Source organism: Populus nigra, chromosome 3, assembly GCF_951802175.1.
Source record: "Populus nigra chromosome 3, ddPopNigr1.1, whole genome shotgun sequence".
NCBI classification, from domain to species: Eukaryota; Viridiplantae; Streptophyta; class Magnoliopsida; order Malpighiales; family Salicaceae; genus Populus; species Populus nigra.
This window is the reverse complement of record NC_084854.1, coordinates 22208019-22229151: the sequence shown is the minus strand read 5'-3', so window position 1 is coordinate 22229151 and position 21133 is coordinate 22208019. Positions and strand designations below refer to the sequence as shown.

General features: G+C 31.1%; 1 long non-coding RNA gene across 1 annotated transcript; it reads right to left on the bottom strand.

Annotated features, from left to right (window-relative positions):
• Window positions 1-6115: 6115 nt before the first annotated feature.
• LOC133689712 (uncharacterized) lies at window positions 6116-7108 on the bottom strand. Its single transcript, XR_009841331.1, has 2 exons — window positions 6983-7108; window positions 6116-6357 (listed from the first exon to the last, which is right to left on the bottom strand). It is a non-coding gene; the product is annotated as an uncharacterized LOC133689712 (long non-coding RNA).
• Between the last annotated feature and the right edge of the window lie 14025 nt (window positions 7109-21133).

Sequence of the window (21133 nt, the reverse complement as noted above, 5' to 3'; positions counted from 1 at the left end):
TCAAGATACTATAACCCGATCTTATATCTCAGGTCGTAGTCATAAAGATATTGTAATCTTGATTCTTATCAGGTCCATCGGTTGCTTCAACCTCTAACCACAAATCTGAATTATGTTCTGAAAGAGTTGAAGGGTCCTCTCCATGCTATGTACACATGGCGATGTTATATTAATTGTTCCAACACCATATAAAAATAAGTCAGAGATATGGATGAAAAAACATTAGTCCAAATAATATAAAAAAATGTTTCAAAGTCTACTTACAATAAATACCTTAACTCGACTATCAATAAACTATTGCACCATTTTTCATCAATCCTCCCTCTATATATATGTGTTTTCATATACAGCTTCATTAGAATAGGCCTGCACTCAAGATATGTAGCCTGCAAAATAAATACATCGGTTATTAGTTAAACATAAATTATGGGTACCATTTTCAAAAAAATACATGAAATTAAAATAACCTCTCTTACCAGACGCTTTGCATGGTTTGTAAAAGAAAGCGACCCGTTGGTATGCTTGGTAATGGAACAAGGAGTCTCCTTATTTCTTTTCTAGAACTCACTCCGTGAACGCCTTTGAAAACCTTCCGACGTATAAAACTCTAAATATCTTTCTTAATTTCTCGTAATGATGTAGAGAGGTCTATAATTCTTCTAAACCTTAAAGTCATCTTACTCGGCTTTTCTCTTAGCATAAGTGTGTGCTTCATACCATGAATCGTGCAACCTAGTTAAGAAATTCATTAAACTCAATGCTATAATGAAGCCTTCTCCAACCAAGAACCAAGTACATACAAACCCTCCAAATAAGCTAAAAACTTGCATTATGACCCAAATAACTTGAAATGAGCTAAATAAAATCAAAACTACCCAGCAAAACAAGCATCTAATAATTTTAAAAGATACATGAAACATATTGCATCTTAATAGCTTGATGTCTCAAATGGAACACTCCATGACCTCGAAGGTTAAGTTGTTAAGATTTGGAATTTCCAGACACAAAAAAATATAGAATAATTAGGATGTATTTAGGAATTATCCTTGACTTATTAATAATTGATTCTCCTTGTTATTATTATGTAACAAGAATTTCTTGGCAGAATACTAATTAAATGAAGATTAAGGGACTTAACATTTTCTTATGGTAACGATGTTTGACTTTTAATTTAATGTTTGATTTTTCTTACGTTGTTCTTTTTTTTTTCATCCTTAATTTATCCTCGTTAATAAAATCTACATATTCCAATTCATTAAAAAATAGTGAATTATGATGTATAAATATTTTAACATTAATTATTAAGAGTTCAATTTCAAAACACTTGTAATTAATACTAAGCCTTACTAAATATATGGTGTAGACAATTCCTTAATGTAAATTATGTAGAGTTGAAAACACTTCTAATTATAATCTTTTTTAGTCTGAAGTGTGTGTGTGTGTGTATATATATATCATCAAGCCACAACTTTCTTGCACCGAAACAAATTTCACCATACTATAGGTGTTTTAGGTACTTCAAGTTTTACTGATTTTTTTTATGTAGACAAATTCTTAACCAAAATTATCAAGAGTTTAATATTGAAAACACTTGTAATTAATAGCAAGCTTTTACTAAATTTGTGGTGCTTACACATTCTTAACTTAAATTAACAAGAGTTTAATTCTGAAAAAGACTTTTAATTAGCAGTAATCGTTACTGAAATATTTACGATGCACGAAGATGCTAAAAAAGGCTTGAGATTTTAATCACAGGGCATCAATCCTCCACTACTCTCAAATTGTAAAACTGCAAAGTAGTTTTTTTTTTTTTTTTGATTTACGTGGGGTGTCCGGGCCAGCTTACGCGCACCACGACTATTCCTCACGGCCCACTGGACATCCTGCAAGTCCAGGGGCATGTTAGGCACCGCGAGAGTGACAGGCGTGCATATAGAGGGTCGAACCCGGGACGAGAACAGAACAAGTCACACGATTGACCACAGCAGCTAGGCCCTGGAGTGTGCGAAGTAGTTTTTCTTATTTCCTTTGCTGGACGTTAAAATAAGGAAAGAAACTCAGAAAATGGTAAGTTCAAGTAGCCATTTAAGGCGCGTAGGGGTTAGACTTTTCTTCCAACGCATAGTGGGACCCATGTATGTGCCCTCACAAGGGTAGCCGTCACCGTCAGATCTGGCTGTTTGCATCAGAACCGCACATATATTAATGGGATTTCTTGATATTTTAATCAAAACATTTTGTTGGTAGTGAGGAGATTAGTGGGATCAAGAAAAATAGTCAGCTTTCTGTAAAATAGTTGTAGTTAGAGAATTGTTAAGAAAATTAAAAAAAAAAAAACAATTAAAGATGGAGTTTGGTGGGGTTCAGTTGTCTTAGGCCCAATATTCTTCTTGGGATTGGTGGTAAAAAGGACCTCAAATCCGCTATAAGTACCAGCCTTTCTCACCCTAAACCCACACACACAACACCTCTCTTTCATGGTCTCTCTCTCTATCTCTCTCTTTTATCCCTATATATTTTGAATTATCTTTTCTCTCTTAGCAGTTAGCCCTCCTGCCCTTCCCTTTTCTTTACAAACCTTGCTAGGGTTTGTTTATGGAGGGCTTTGAAGCTCCTAAAATACTTAAATCTAAGTTTTGTGGTGGTCTATATGTGACCCTCTTGGTATTCTTCCACAGCTTTCTTGAACTGCACCTATTTGAATATTGTTGTTGATGTTGCCGTGCATGTACATATGACATTATATTTTTGTTGCGGTTCAATAAAGCTGTGGGAAGATACAAACAGGATCAAAGAAAGTTAATGTTTCTTCATCGGGCCCTGCATCAATGATCAGTGTATAAGGTCTATGATCCTTTTCTTTTTGCTTGATATACGATCTCTTGGATCCAGTTGATTTTAGGGTTTTTGAGAAAACAAATTGTGTGATGTTAATTGATGCTTGCAAATATTCATGATGACTTCGACAATCTCTTGTTTCTTGCAAGTTTCATGCTTTGAAGGAGAACAAGAAGGGGTGGATGAATTATCTTTCAGTCTTGCTACTCAAAGGGTTTTCCATTCTTGAATGAAATGGCATTTCTGATCCACCTATATGGAAGGAACAAGATTTCTTTAATATTTATTCGTGTTTAAAGGGTATTTTTTTGTTGATTATTCTGATTTTCTTATGTTAAAACAGATCTTACAGTGTTAATGATTATGTTTTGCACTACAGATATTCACAGAGTATCTTGGACGCATAGCTTCCTTCCAACAGTGTCCTTCCATTTGTACTTGCATCAAAAGCAGACCACACAAGGATAGATTTATTTGGTATAGATATACTCTTCACGAATCATTCTTTTTTACTTTAGATTCCTGTCTCTGTTTAATAACTTTTGATGACAAGTAAGATTTTGGATTTTTTAGTTGATTTTACAGCACAGTAGTAGTGTTTTAGATTCACTAGGTAAAAATCTTGTACTGATAATACTATTAGTTTACAAGGCCATATACTTTGATCGCCCACTATAATGTGTTTGTACCGTGTCGGTTGATGCAGTAATAGTCAAGTGCAGTCTTTTTTCTTTGTATACATCCGATCTGAAGATTCCTTTTCATGACGAGGGTGATATGTAGTCTGTTGTTGATTTGCTTCGCTGTTTTTTGTTCAAATATAAATTAAGCTTTACTGTGTATAAATCATGTTGGGCATGGCATCTTCGATCAAATTAAATTAGGCTTTACTGTGTATAAATCATGTTGGGCATGGCATCTTCGATCAAATTAAATTAGGCTTGCTTTTTTAGCTATAGGATATATGGACCACACAAGGTTGCTATATTGCCTTCTCAGTATATATGGAATCAACCATCACCTACAAGCCCCCAATTTCAACACTAACTCCATTGCTAATGTTAGGTGGAGATTTAATGGAAAGCCCATAAACATAGAGAAATGAAACTTGTGTAGCACTTGCTTTATTTGGATTTCTAGCTGTAAATGAAACGAACAGAATTGGAGTTGAAATAATGCCTAACGAAAGCTTGTAGAAGTCAGAAATTAGTTTTTTTTTTAAAACTAAATGGGTACGTAGACAAGTAAATGGCAAGGAAAAATATGATCTACGTACAGGGAACAAAACTTACACTTTTTTAATCAGATCATAGGGTTCCTGCCTTCTCCTTTGGACGGTAGAAACAATATATCTTGCTTCTATGTACAAATGACTCTCGCATGAACAACTTTCATGAGCCATATAAATGATGACATACCTACTCAGATGCAAAATTAAGCTTCTGTCCGTGAATAGTACACAACAATGTAAAGAACGTGATGGTGATAAAAAAGAAGAAGCTGGGTCTAGTTTCTCATGAACTTAGCTGGAAAAACACATCAAATTAAGGGGAACTGAATGATCCATCCAATTGTTACAGGCTATCTTTTTTGGTTATATATATATATATATATATATATATATATATATATATATAATTATAATTACATTTTGGGATGCATCTCTTAATGTGGCCAACTAATCCAACACATATTTTAATTAATTAATCATCAATCTTTTTTTGGTAGCTGTAAGCAATTCAATAATATAATCATATATTATAATCAATCAAGGATGACCCTTTGCTTTATTCTTTTCATTTCAATAGTGTCGTGAATTCTTAATTATATTATTACCCTCTCTTTAGAGGGGGACATGCTTATTATTTCCACTAATCATGCACTCTTAAAGGAAAACAATTAGGATCACATACAGGATCTGGCTTGTCTTATTTAATATACACTTAGCTTTTCTTTAGAGGAGAAAGAGTTGGAAAAGCTAGATTTCCTTGTGCTTTGTGAACGTGAAAGGAGATGTGGGAATTAAAGAATATTTAACCACAAGAAAATATATAATTGTTGAAAATCGATGCACATTCTGCTTCTATGGTGCTGTAACTTTTGTCTCGGTGCTTAGATTATTTGATGAATTCGGTAGTCATTTCATTAATTATTTTAAAGGTCTAATTAATTGATAAGCTTTATTATCTCTTTTGTTTTGAGACAAGAAAGAGATAAAAGCTGACATGCACCCTTAATTATATGTTATTTTAAAACAATTTCAATTTCTTTTTTCTTAATGACAAATGCCAACTGATTATTGTATTGTGTTGGGCTGAGCAAAAACGCACTCTTGCATTCTTTGTTTTTAAAATAAAAAACAATAATTTTATTTTTATAAGATAATCAAAAGCTGTACTTGTAGGACGATGATACTAAACGAGAAGCGGGTTTGTATTTAATTTATTTTTATATACAAGGGCACAGTCCCAAACGTGGGCAAGTGCTTGGTTTCAAGTTTTTCAGCTGTAAAATTACCTGCATGCATGCATATAGATGCCAGCATTAATTTTGTTTAAAAGCAGGCAAATGGGATTTACACAAATTGGCATGGAGGAGGTCATTAACTCAAATAAAAATAAATTAAAAAGCTAATGCCTCCGATGGAATTAAGTAATTTCTCTTGATGCTCCCCACTTCTTTTATTTGCAAGGATCGAAATAGCCCCATTTGGAGAGTCAGCACAGATTATAATTTACGAGGAAATCCATCATATCCTTTCCCTGATTTAGTTGGCACACAACAAAATCTCAAAGTTAGAATCATAGTTGGCAATATAGGCTAAACTGAAGTAAAGTCTCAGCACCGAGTGTTGCAACCATGCATAAACAGTAACATATATTCTTCTCTTTTACACGGTAGTAAGTACTGATCATTCATGGCTGTTGATTTTTTGTTTGTACACGTTTTTTAACCAAACTTTCCCCGCTTTTACTTTCTTTTTAGGGTCAACAAAGTTTCCATTTATCGTTGTTGTTGTGCACTCTCACATCAAATAAAAAGGCGAAGCTAGCTTTTGCATTTCATATGATGCTTCATGACCAATTGTTCTAATCGTAGAGCAGCATTAGTTTTGTATCAATAGCGACGTGACTGTTCCGTTTCCCCACCACATGGAAGCAGCGATATTATTGCTTGGCTCTGCCATTTCCCTTTCATGTTGCCCGTAGTTAATTTCCAGAGCGTACTCTTTTAGTTTATGTGACAAGTTGATTTTTCTTTTCATATCAACTGAAACTGCATAGCAATATCTATCCTTGGTTATATACATATAATTATGCGTACACATATACATGTATTAAGTTGTAGTTCAATATCCAGATAATGTTGGCACATATATGGGGCAACCACGTCTGTTGTGATTGATTCAATTGGACCATCCGTGATTCATACACAATGCTCAACCGATCTAATGGTGTAATGAGCTTGATGATGACGTTTTTGGCTGCTGCTAATGGTCCTTCATTATGATCATGTGACCTGGAGTTAAGTTACAGTTAAAAGCGAGTGAAATGGGGAATTATGGACTACTGTATATCCAGGTAATTGGTAGATTTAAATTAAAGCTAACTATTCAACAAGGGAATCTTTCGTGGCTAAATTCTTCCCAATTAGAAGATATGATCTCTTACCTTTAGGGAAATTAATAGGGACCAGTTATCCCATGTTAATTAGCCATAACCCTTTTTTCTTTTTTCTCAAAAGAAGTGTCGCATCTTTTTTTATTCGGTGCTTAAAATGTCACATCTTCTACCAAAACAATGTTGTATATGTCATATCTTTAGTTTTGCTTAAATACATGTCAAAAGAACAGAGAATGCATGCATCAATTGAAATCTAATTAAGATGGATTGTGGAGATATAAATGGAAGATCGATCGCCATAGAACATCATCTAATATATATTGTGAACAATTCTCCTCAACTGCGAAACAATAAGTACGTACAGTATATATATTTTGTTGTAAATTCTAAATTACCACCGATCGAGAACCTGATCTTGAAGCACAACTCATTACATATATGATTGTCAAAAGAGTAGTTTCATGAAGAATTATTTCACATCATTAATTATTATTGAGCACTGTTGTGCTGGGAGATCGTACCTTAGTATGATGCCCTGGCTAGCTTTCCACACCTCTTCAGCTTTCAGCCTTCATATATAAAGGAGGTGATCATTGCAAACCATTAGTTCTTTTCTTTTTGTAACGTGGTTGTTTGGTTTCCTAGGTAGACATCTCCTTGGTGGCTTTCTTATGCAGAACCTTTGGAATTTTCTTGATAAGATCATTTCACACATCCAACAAAAAAAGGAGGTGATGGCAAGAAGAATAGGTCATATTCGCTAAAGAGAAAACACTTCCGAGGACATGCGAGAAGCCATTTACTTGAGAAACCAGGCAATGTACGAAAAATGGTAAAAACAGTCTTGTTCTATACCTAATGGCCAAATCAATCAGCCTGAACGCCATCCCACTATACAAATTTGGACGATTGTCCATAGTTGGGTCAGCACTTCAGAGATTCCTTCTTGTTTTTGGAAACGAAAGCTTGCTTCAGCTTTTATCTCGAATGCTCCATGAACAACAATATTCATGCATTGCGAAAAATATTTATACCAGTTCATAAATATTTGAATTATTGCTGCTCTTTTACCTTTAGCTGCCATGTTGTCTATTCGCACAAAGCTGACTTCAATGAATACTAATGGACGAGGCATATCTTGAATGCTAAATGAATGTTAATGGTCTCATATTAGAAACTATATTCAGTGCATTAACAATATTTATCTTGAGGTACTGTTGATCAGGTCTGCCATGCTCCCCTGTCTGCCCTATTATAAACTAGTTTTGGTGGACCTGCCCCTTCATCAGTATTCTTTCATACTCAACATTAAAAGCAATAGGCTTTTCATATTTCATTATTTGCATTAGGTAAAGCTTCATTATTTTTGTCTAAAGGGCCTTTTCCCTATTTCACTTATGATCATCCACAGTAAACACACAACCAGCCTTTGTAGTTTTAGTTCCTCCTTCAAACCAAGAACTATCCCTTGCAATGTATGAGATTTAGGAAAATTATAGAGAAAATTTGTTTCAAATCCTTCTATATCTACTATATTTGGAATAAATCAAGGGCTCGATCTAGTATTTTCAACTGTATCAAGAAATTAAATAAATAAATAAAGGTTTCATTGTTGTAATCAAATTTGATGGGATCTAATTGATTTGGGGCAGATAATTTATAAATGCTTAAGACCTAGAAAGCCTAAGATGGTGAGCAGCAGTATCTGATATTTGATCTGCAATGATGAGATTAGCTACTTGCCAGAGCAAATTATATTCTCGTATAATTCTAGAAAACCAAAAATAAAAGGAAAGGAAAGGAAAAAAAGTGGCTGAAAGAGCAAACAAATTAAGAAGTGCTAGTGAGAGGCAATTCACTTTTTATTTATTTGGCTGTAACAAGCCAATGAGATTTTTCTGCAAGTTGCAGATTGTCCTTAATTGGTTAAACCCCATCTGGTCATCATAACATGCCAAGCATCATAGTAGAAACAAAATTGGTACCATATATATGATCTCTAAACTGAAAATTAAACTGTTCTACATCATTTCTTGTAGCCTGTAATAAAATTATATGCCTTGAATCCTCGAAACAGTTTGGACGTACAAAATTGATCTAAGAGACCAAAAAAAGAAAAACATCCTAGAAATGAAGAGGAATTTACGTTGTATTTTGATCAAGATTGCTTGAAATTAGAAAACAAAAATACATTATTCGTTGAAATTAAAGAAGAAAAACTAAAAGAGAGAGATAATTAGGAATCCCAACAGCCACACTCCAAGTTGCAATGATTCTCTGCAACTTAACACTGAATCAAGAATTATATAAAGAATTATGGGAATTTTCATGGACTGCAATGCAGAACCTAGGACAAAGGCTTTGAGTTGGATATCAAGATTCAAAAGAACAATAATAATTGTGTAGGTTTGTACAAGTTGAGATCATCAGCTAAATTAACAGCTGAGAAATGTAATCAAAACCCAATAAATGCACAAATATCTTCAACTACCGGGAGGGGGGGGGGGGTTGGGTAAAAAAAACACTGATGTCAGAATGTGGGAGAGTGGTTAAAAATGATGTCAACAAAGTGACAAAGTTAAACCTTTTTCACGGAAACGTAGGAGATCATGTTAGAAATAAACCAAAAAACAAACAGGAAGAACTATCATCACTAACAACAAAAAGGAAAGGTAGGGAATCTTCCCTGCGAGGAACACAAAACACAACTCTTTTTCTTTCCCCCTTACAATTTTGATTCAATGACCATTATTTATGTCAATCTTAAGGAAAGTTGAATTTCCAATTACTAAATAAGACTTCAAAATGTTCTGTTACTCTCTTCATGCATGGTTTAAATGGTTTGAAGCCTAATTTCTCCTCTCTAACAGCAAAAAGGGGGAAGTTTTGGTGGAAATATCATAGAGGATGAAACCCCGTATCATAATTCATCACAAAAACCAAATCTTTTTCAAGAATTCTCATGGATTAGAAGAGAATTTTCCTTACAAAACAAGAAAAAGAAATTAAAACCATTAAAAAGTTATGCAAAAAAAGGGTCTAAATTACAAGAGAGTTACCATGATCCATGCAAGGAGGAAGATGATCAAAGCTTCTTGGATGCAGTCCATGGGAGAGATCTCGACCATAAAAGCAAGAAACAGATCGCCCCAAAAAATCCTGAGTTGCCATGTTCTCCCACGGCTTTCTTGAGCTTCCATGGTGCTAGCTAGCTAAATGTGTATAACTATACAGATATATAGTGATCTACACACACACACACACACAAGTTAAGCATGGCAAGGAAGTTCAAGAAAGCTGTGGAAAAGCATGACCAGGACTTACAAAATTAAATAAAAAACCTTCAAATCTTCTCAGATCTCACATCCCTTTAATTTTGGTTTTCTTGAATTGAAAATGTAGTGCGAGAAAGAATTCAAGAGAGAGAGGGAGATGGAGCATGCCCATACAAAATATAATGGACCACTCTAGCATACATATGATCTTGCAAGCAGCTTTATAGAGAAGAAGAGCGGGGTTCCCTTCACTCACAAGAGAACATTTTACTCGCAAAAAGCCCACTTTTACTAGTGAGTGCGCAGTGGGGTACATATAAAGACTTTCTGATTGTTACATAAAAACAAAACAAAATAAGATTTTTACAATTATATAGGTGTGTGTGTGAAAATGATTGTGATGAGATTTTTTTTTGAAAAAAATAATTATTAAGGTAAAAGATAAAAACTCATTCAAGTTTGAGATTTGAAGTGTGGTTCCAAATTTCGAATTTTGTAATGAAGAGGTATATTTTTGTCCAATTAGTTCTATGTAAATATATGCTAAGTCTTGGTTTTGATATAAATTCGACAAAATAATCTATTTAAATCTATATGTTTGTGCAAAAGGTAATGTCTTACATTAATATTTTTATTTTTATTTTTATTTGTAGACCGATAATATTTTTGATTTGGGTGTCTAAATCACTATTTTATTCAAAAACTTAATGATAAAAAGATAAATTAAAGAATTGTTTGATATTTGAGTGTTCATCCAGTAAAATTTACAATTGTTGAAATAAGAATAGCTAAGTAAAAGAGGAGAATTATGGGTTGGATTTTGGAAAAAATAGAATAATAATAATAATAATAATAATCATTAAAGGAAAATTAACAAAATTAACAAGAACATCCCATCCCCGTCACATGCAACCATGTGAGCAAGATATTTTATTGGTAACTAAAGGTATGGGTTGTTTATGGTCCCCCAACCATTAACTTATCCTACACATTAACTTATATATAACAATTTACGTGATTATCATAAATCATTATAGTAAGAATATCCATGTTCGAGAACCTTTTTTTTAATGCAAATTTATATTGTTCTAGGCATCCAATAAAGAGATGTTAAATAATGATTTATTTTTATTGTGCTTAATTATTTATATGATGTTTTAGGGCAATTCAAAAGTGTGATATAAATTGTTTTTTTAAAAAAATATTTTTTTACTTGAAATTATATCAAAATTATATTTTAAAAAAATTAATTTTGACATTAATATGTCAAAATGATCTAAAAATATTTAAAAAATTAATTTAAAATAAAAAAATTCAAAATTTAATAAAAAATAGGTTCAATTGAAACCTCAAACATGGTTTTAATTACTATAACTTCCCAGCTAGAATACTTACAAACAAAATAGGTGAAGGGTGGGGGCCAAAAAAAAGAAAAGACTTCGTGTAGTTTTTACTAAAAGGTTGAAAGAAAGATTAAGTGTTTTCACGAAGGTTGAACAACAAAAATGTTGTTATTTAAAGCAATTACATCTTTGTTTAAAATAAGGTGTCCCTTCAAGCGTGATAAACAACAAAACTATCTGAACATTTGAAGATGGGTTGCTGGCGTGGGTATATTATGGAGTCTAGTTGTGTCAAGATTCCAGCAAGTATGGTAGAGATCGGCGGTGGCTAGGGTTTTATGTTTGGAAAAGAGAGGGAGAGTGGAGAGTTTTTTTAACATAGCATATGCTTTTTAATTATTAAGTGAAATAAAATGGAATTTTGTAAATAATTCCAAATCTTTTGTTGATTTTTTTTTAGTAAATGTAAAGTGTTTTACAACTTATAAAATATGAAATGTAAAATGAAAATTTTCAAAATATTATTTGCTAAGACAAACAACACATTGTCTGTGTTTGGTCAAAGCGTGTAATGTTACTCTTCAATTCAAGTTAATAATGTATTGATTTTATAAAACAATTTTATTTAGTTGGTTAAGATTATAATCTGAGTTATTGAATTTTTTTTAAAAAAAATATTGTAATGCTTGAATATTTTAATAGAAAAATATAACGGCTGAAATGGAACGCAGATGCGAGGTTATGTGTGTTTGGTATTGTGATAACTTTTGTAATTGTGGTTTGAAAAAAGTTGTATTACAAAAAAATATTTTTGGTTGAGGTTGGTTTGATATTTATATATATTTAGTTAAAATTATGGTTGAAATTGAGATTAAACAAAAAATAATTTAATGTGTTTGGTTAAGAATGCTTTTCTAATTGAGGTTATAACATAACTAAAATATATATATATATATATATATTTTGATGGTTTTTAATTTAATTATTGTAAATTTAACTACTGTATTACATCATGAAATAAATAATACTTTATATAAAATATTTTTTATTGTTTCATTAAATTATATACAATTCCATCACGTACGAAATCCATCCGACAAGAACTATAATTTTCATGATTTCTTAAGCGTGCAACAACATCGGGTAAAATATCATCAGAAACAAAATTGAGATTACGATCAAATTCTGCAAATGCTACGTCATTATGTGATCTCCTTCTAATTTATATAGTGTCATTAAATAATGTTAAAGACTAGTTTTTTGAATAAAACACAATTAAAAATAAAAAAAATATTTTTATTTTACTAGGTTGGATCCGGTTCAATGTATTTAGGTTTAGACCAAACCTGGTTCGGCCGGAATAGTGGAGACGTTCTCTACTATTTACGTGAACAATGGAGACGATAGAAGAAGAGAAGAAACAGCTTCGAGTTGTTTTCGATTACCCAGCGTTTTAAATACAAATTATACTAGATTCCACAAATAAAAATTATATTTTATCAATTACTTGTTTTTTTTTATATAATTTATTTTAAAAACAAAAATAATTACAAAAACAAACACTCTCTAATCAAACCAGCAGGATGCTACACCACAGGTTTCCTTATGGCAAGCCCCATCAAGAAAGAAGCTGCTGCCTTTTTCGGACGCGTCTTAAAGCTGGCAGTTTCGTAATTTAGCATGAGCATGCAACCAAACGAACACTTTTGTCCACCCCAATGGAGCATGTGCCACATGGATGTAGGGCTTTCTAGGTCATCACGTTTCACCGATTCACGTGCACTTGCAAGTTGCAACCAGGCAAGGGACCCACTCTAATTAAATTACTTCCACTAATACTTTCCTTCCCTGGTGTCAATAGTTATAATTATATTATTATCAAAGAAACTAATAAGCTTTACACCCTTTTCCCATTCTCACTATTTACATTTATTTACATCAATAGTTATAATTTATTTATTCAATCAAATAATACTATTTTTTCATAATTTTTTTTTGAAAAAGTAACATGTGATTTACTTGAATTTATTTAGTTTTTTAAAAAATATATTATATTATTTGAATCATGGAATGATTTTTCACTATTTTAGAAAAATCTTCATAAACTAAAGAGATTTTTTAAGCCGATAAATTTTATTTAATTGATTTTAAAATAGTTTTGAATATTAATTAGAATTTTAATATGATTAATTTCTTATTAAATCTTGAAAAATAGTATCTTAAGAAAATATGTATTAAATAGCTTTTTTTAAACAACAAAAAAAAAACTCAAGTCAAACCAAGTAAATCTACTAACCTCATAATCATTGGTATAAGATTGAGATAAACTATATATATAAAAGCACAAATATCAATTTCAAATCAATAAAATGTTGAAGGATCTTGGTAGCAGAGAGAAAATTAAATGAGAATGCGATAATCTCATAAAAAGTAAAATAAAAAAAATTGAAACTTAATTCCCAAAAAATAAAATATTAAATGACTAAATCAAAGAAATAAATATAACACAAAAATGACTAAAAAAACAGCCCCAAGTCTACTCGGGTTAGCATGCAAAATCTATAACCTGGTTATAATACTAGAATAATCCAGTCGAAAGGAAATTGAATACAATTATGAAGGTTAATTATCAAATAACTGAATGTTGAAGAGTTATATAACCCAGATCATTTAAAAAATCAGTGAAAAATTTAATAGAAAACAAATAAAAAAATAACATAACCCACTTTCCAATTAAATAAGTGTTGAAGGGTGAAAATGAAAAAAAAAACTTTTAAAAAGGGAAAAAATAAAGCAAACCCGAGCAAATCTCTTAAACCTGGATCAATCTCCCAAATTTAAGCTAACCAAAAAGCTTAATTCTCAAACTAACAAGATTAAGACAACAATAACTTGAAAACATTTCAAAACTCTACTAGAAACTAAGCATGGATAAATTAGCAATAAAATAAAATATTATTTGAAAACTTTACTTAAAAAAATGAATATGATAAAGTCAACAACAACCATAAAAATAGTTTAGAACTTTACTTGAAAATAAAAGGGGATAATTTTGCAAGGAATTGAAAAATCATTTGAAACTCTTAGATAACAAATAGTATCATGTTAATAAGGACCACAAAAATAGTTTAGAACTCTACTAGAAAACAAGTAAAAACAACTGAGCATTGAATTGAAAGTGATTTGAAAACACTGCTAAAAAATGAAGCCTAAATCCCTGTCAGCAATGATCATAAAAATAATTAAGAACTCTGTTTAAAAATAAGTAGGAATAACCCAATAATAAATTAAAATATCATTTAAAAACTCTTCTAAGAAATGAACAAGACAAAGTCAACAATGAGCATGAAAATAGTTCAGAACTCTACTTGAAAACAAGTAAAAACAATTGAGCAATGAATTGAAAGTAATTTGAAAACACTGCTAAAAAATAAGTACTGATCATAATAATAGTTAAGAACTCTACTTAAAAATAAGTAGGAACAATCCAATAATAAATTAAAACTCTTCTAAAAAATAAACAGGACTAGGTCGGCAATGATCATAAAATTAATTAAGACCTTTGCTTGAGTAAAAGTAAGAAAATTCTATCAATGAATTCATTTTTTTTAAAAAAAAAAAACCTCACTCTCAATGCAGGGAATCGAACCAACAATGATTTGAGAAATTTAAAGAATTATCTTGTAACGAGGAAAAAAAATTATTAATAATTTAAAAATTCATTTTAAAAAAACTTGACCCAATTAGGACAATCAAATATATAATGATTTGAGAATTCATTTCAAGGAAATCAATAAAAATTATGTTAACAAATAAGCAACATATCAAGTATGATGAAAACAACACCACAAACATAAATCCATGTCATGACCAAATTATTACGCCCTGGATAAACTAGTAGAACAAATTATAAAATTGTTCTCCTAAATCCTTCATGAAGTATTAAGTAGCAACCTTATCCCTACTTAAAATAGTTTTTGTAGTATCATACTTCTAAGGTGTCACACAACAGTGTGACCCAACACTTCATATATTTATAAAATATATGAAAAGAATCATAAAAATAGATAAAAAAAACATAGAAAAATAATGAAAATACCCGAAAATAAGTAAAAATACCAAAAACAATCCAAAAACTCTTAAGTGCATAAAATCACGACTTGACATGGTGGTTGTTTTATTGTTTACTTCTTTACTAATCTTCTAGTGTATGGTCGAGCATGTAGGATAAAACATGACCTACTTTTTATCATACTAAAAGCAGTGTAAATCACCGTCAACCAACGATGGTAAATTAGGTATATACAATTTTGGTAGAGGGATGTTTTTGTTTTTTAGTGATCTAGCCATCATTTAGGTTATCTTTCTATCAATATGTATAGAGGTTATAATGCTCATAGTATTGTTTGGTCTTTGGATTTATTAGTTCAATCACACTTGTACCCCATCTTGTAAATGACCAAGGTGATACTATGTTGTAAAGTAGTGATGGAGAAACATTTATCTTATCAGTATAAATATGAAATTTATGATATTTCCAAACATAGTTATTGTAATCTCTTTCCATGGTGATCTAAAAATAAATTATTCTTTGAATTGGATGTGTTATTATATACCTCCTGTTATGAGTAGCACGAACATCCTAATAGATTTTCATCGTTATTTTCTTCTTTTTTTTTGCTACATCAAGATACATTAGCAAAGTACCCTTGACATAAGATTTTATCATTAATAATCTTTTAGGAGCCTTCCTATTTGTCTTATAAGTATTGGGTACTCGTAACTCTTAATAAATGACTCCATGTCATGATCTTATGGCTTTTAATTTGACCTTTGCTCTACTAAATAACATGAACACAGAAGAGTAGTTCTCATCTCAATACAAGTGGGTTGGATTCTTTCATAATAATCAACCGTAGTTATCAACCTTAAAGTGGCCAAAGCATTAACAAACTAATTTTTTTCTTTTTTTAAGTGAGTAAATAAAATCTCTTTATATTGGACAGCCAGCTTAGTGATGTATTCTTGACATGGTTTTTGTTTTTTTTATCTTTCTTCTACCATTCTCTTTTTTACTTTGATAGATTATCAATAATAATTCACCATATGCATCCAACTTCTTTACCTATATCTCGAATGTTTTTTTAAACCATGTATGCATGCTACATGTTTTGCTATATTTTTAATGCAATTAAATTGTAACTTGATCATAATATTGTACTTTTTTTATTGTTAAGTTAAATCTAAATTAATTCAATATCATTTACAAACACATTCACAGCTCCATCAAATACATATATAGGCCATATATTATCATATATTATCATATGGCTCTTACTCGTTTTCAAAATGGAGAAGATAATTTTCTTTTCTTCCTCTGTTTTTAGTGGGCGTGTTCTTGTTTTTTCTTTCTCCCGTGTTCTTTTTGAGTGTGTTAGATATGTATAGATAGGATGTGTAGCTTGATTGGTTTATATATGAGTTTTTCCGTACGTAGAGCTTTTTAGTTAAATATTGTGGCTTACCCTTATCCTTTATAGGATATGTACGTGGATGATTTTTGGGGTAAGGTTAATGGTTATTTGAAAGGAAGTTTTTGTATTTGGTTTAAGTGATTAGATTAAATTCTAAGTTGGATTAAGCTATCCAAAAAAGCTTATATATGAAAAATAAAATGAGAAAAATGTATTTTTTTCTCAATTTTTTCTTGTATTTTCTCAATGCACGTTTTATTAATTTTACTCAATTTTTACTGAAAAAATGAAAATAATTTTAGAAAACCAAAGAAATCATGTAAATGTGAAATTTTTTAAATTTGTGAATCTTAAAAATATATTAAAATAAAGACGGTAAAATATGATTTACGACAACCAGCCTAGGACATAAACAGTGTATGGCATCAGAAACAGCTTAGGAAGGACACCAGTCGCTGACGCACCTTTCACTGTCTATCAGATCACTGTCACAGAGAAACAGTCCATGGTAGTTTCCATCACCACGTTCTTTTTTCTTTTTTCTTTTTTGCCTTTTTATCACGTGACTACTGGTTTATTGTCCCTGTGTATATATATCGGCTAAATTGTTTCCATGTCTTTAGCTCTCACATACCTATCGCTCGGGTACGTACTAGTGTTTTCGGTGCATGATCAGACAGGAAAAGGAATCGACAAACATAAGGGTCGTTTCCATTAATTTCCCGTTTCTGTTTTCAAAATTTTAAGCCTACAACTTTAAAGTGCATAAAAAAACTTGTTCAATGAATTGTTGGAGTCCTTGCACAAACTGTACGTAGCTTGCTGTTTTATACGTATCTAAAATGGTACCCTACCCTGTGATTAATGAAGAAACAATGCAACAATTTATGATCATGAAGGGATTGACATGTCGCGGCTTATCAAATCCAAATGGTGATCAAGAACCACTTTGGATCCTAATTTATAATCCCATTAATTAGCCTTATCCTTGCTTAGCAATTAATTAACATCCTAAGAACTCTCCCAAAATGAGGCAATTTAGGTTTCCTAATCCGATGTGTTCTTATACCGCCAATCCAACATTTGAAGAAGTAATCAAATCTCAAATGGGATCCTCCTTGCAAACAGCAAAAAGAAGATGTTGCATGCGGTAAGGATGTAAACTGAAGAAACTACAATGTTTGACTCGCTCCCTGATTCTCTGTCAAGACATTAATCCAATGTTTAATGTTGAGATTTACGCATGAAAGTTTAAGTTGACAGTGGAGAAGGAATGAGTAGATGTTTCTGCTATGATTGTAGCATAGTGCATAATAATTAATTGATGAGGACCCCACATGAAAAGCTAGCTTCCAAACCATCAGTGAGTTTTTGCAGAATGCCATGCCATTCATGATTTTTGACAAGTCAAGTTGCACGAGCGACCACAGCTTCTGATGATCTGCAGCGGTACGGTTTCCAGTGATATCCTTATTTTTATAAATTGAAAGGATCTTTATTTTTCCTCTACCTCCAAAAGAATTCTCATGATTTTTAGTTTTCTTCTTGAGAGAAAAATGACATGCACCTTCAATTTAGATGCTAAATTGGCTCACATATGAACACTGTCCATTTGAAAACTCGGTTCAACACTTTTCATCAAATTAATTTCCAACCTTCTTCCATGTCTTCAACAGCATTTTCACGCACAGCTATAAGCAGTTAAGCTGGGCATACCACATCAAAACCATGGAAGAATTTTCCAAAACATACAAGAACCATCACTCACAATTCGTCATTTTTCAATAAATTATATAATTGAATCACAGATCCGAGTAGTTTTATCGTAAAATATATGTATGATCTTCTCTCTAGGAAAACGACAATTAATACCAACACTCCCTCATCTTTTTCTTCTTTTTTTTCAGAGATGCCATAGGCGAGAGGGATTCCATCTCTACCCCGTAATATAAATGTAAAAAGGACAGTTCTTGACGGGACCATACTAATAATGCATTACTAACAGGACCATGTGAATACCAATTCTAATGAGAATATTTATAAAGAAAGGTTAAGTTGTAACCAAAATAGGCCAGCCAGCCCTCATCAATTATGATCCATCACATGCTCTCAATTTTTTAATAAAAAAGAAACGATAGGAGAAGATAAACAGATGAGGTTCACTATTTTTTGGCTATTCTGCGAATCTTCCCCCCCACCCTCTCGTACAGGATTTGAAATGCTTGTGGGTTGTGGGTCTAGCCTAAAAACTGCACTCAGCTAACTCCAAGAGCACATAAATGAAGCCTATCACTTTTGAATGGTCGTGATCTAGACAATTATATTCTAGGCTCAGTTCTGATCATTTATTCAGAATATTTACGACTAAAATTTACTTTTCCAATTCAGTTAAAAGCAAGGCCTTTTTAATTATGGGATTTATGAGAATTTTAATTTATATATACTTTCATTTGAGGTTGGAGTTTGAATAGACACAAACAAAGTGTATTTTTTTGTAACCATTCAGTCAGTCTCCTTAAATTATAAATAGATTTAGATATTATAGATAGTAAAACTATTGAATATCGTAGGACGAAAAAAGGTTTTTTTAAAATAATTCTTTGTAGTCTAACCATTTATTATTCAATATCTTTTTATTTTGGTCCTCAAAATCATGGAGAATTTTTTTTTTTTTAGTTTAATTCTTCAACATCGAATTTACTGGGTATTGAATTTATAATTTATTTCGATTTGTTTTCTATAAAGTTTTCCCTGTCTAACCAGAATTAATCCGAGTCGATTTAATATATTGTCGTTTTAATATTTTAAAAAATATCGTTTGTATATATCAAGTTGTCGATGTCATATTAGATTTGTCCACAGTTTCACTACGAAGCATCTTCTTGAATTTCTAGAGGCCTCTTTTGGCGTATCAAATTTTATGATGGTGGACCTCTTACTGTTACTTGGAAGGTGGAGGCCCTTGCTAGAACAAATGCTTTCTTGTATTGGTTTGATTTTTCTTTTTTCCTAAATGAGATGCTATGGCCTTGTGAAATACTTATTTGTTCTTTCCTGTCTAAAACATAAATAGTTTTTGGCTCGTTATAATGCATGACGTTCCTTAAACAAGAAAAAGTAATCATCTCATTTGGTATCAAAATCACAAGTTTAATTTCTGAAGAAGAAAAAAACCAAAATAAAGGATGGAAAAAAAAAAAAAAAAACCTCGAGCTCGAGTCTAGGGCTGGGCCTGGCATGCATGAATGAAGCATGTAACAATATATAATGATTCATTAGCTAAAGAAAAATGGTCTAGAAAGCCCAAGTTACTCCCCTGCGTTCAAATTTCATGAATGTTTTTAAAAAATTTAGTTTTTTTTTAAGTTAATTTAGTTTTTATTTTTTAGATATTTTGATGTATTAATATTAAAAATAAATTTTAAAAAATTATTTTAATATATTTTTTTTAAAAAAAATACTTTAAAAAATAACTATTATCATAATAGAATTCGTATGGTGGACTTTTACTCATTCCATTTTTTATTTATAAAGAACTCATGACACGTTCTTAATTATCAATTCTTTAATTAAAAAAAGAAGGAATCTCGAGGGAATAATTTCTTCAAGCTTAGCTTAAATTGCCAACAAAAGCTGGGTATAATCGTGTTAATTTATCTCAACACTCTTTTCTGTCTTCTTCTTCTTTTTTCCGGTTTTTTTTTACTCTCTTAAATGAATTTATCAAATTCAATTAATTTTTAATTTTAACATAGTTTTTAAATACTATTATAAATTTTTATTTAAATCTTAATTATTATTTTTCAATTATTGTATATCTAATATGAAAATAATAATACTAATAATAAATTATTCATAAAGATTCAATTCAAATTATTTTTTATTCTTAATATTTTTAAATAGATTTTAAATATGATTTTATCACATTTATATTTTTAAAATTTTCAATCACACATAAAATATAACATACTATTTTAATTTTTTAAAATATAACATATTATAGCATGTGTCAAATACGTGTACAAAAAAATTGCACATGTATTACATGTGAAATCTTTCGCAAAGTTAAAAATATCACATTCATAACTTTTAATGGTGTAGCTCAACTGGTCAAACTCTATATTTGCTCCTTAGAGATCACAAATTCGAGTCACACAAACCTCAGAACCACTGGAGGCTTACATGGTCGTTAACTTCAGGGCCTATAGGATTAGTCAAGATGCGCACAAGCTGGCCCGAACACCCACATTAATCAAAATAAAAAAAAATCACATTCATAACCTTATCAACTATTATGTCATCTTCCCAAATAAATTTTAAATTATGTTATTTTACCAAAAATGTTATACAGTAAATCCTTAATAATGTTAATACAGTACTTTAGGGTACGTACAAGATACAAAAAAATAAAACAAGACAAATGAAAAAAGTGTGATCTAAATTTTGTTTGTGTTAGCTGTCCTTTTCTTATGCAGTAGACTTTGTAGCATTTTGTTTTTTCCAAGTTAAGTGAAGCTGCGATGAGATGGATGCTGGCTAGCTGCTTCAATCTATTGTCAAGCTGAAGATAAAAAGAAATT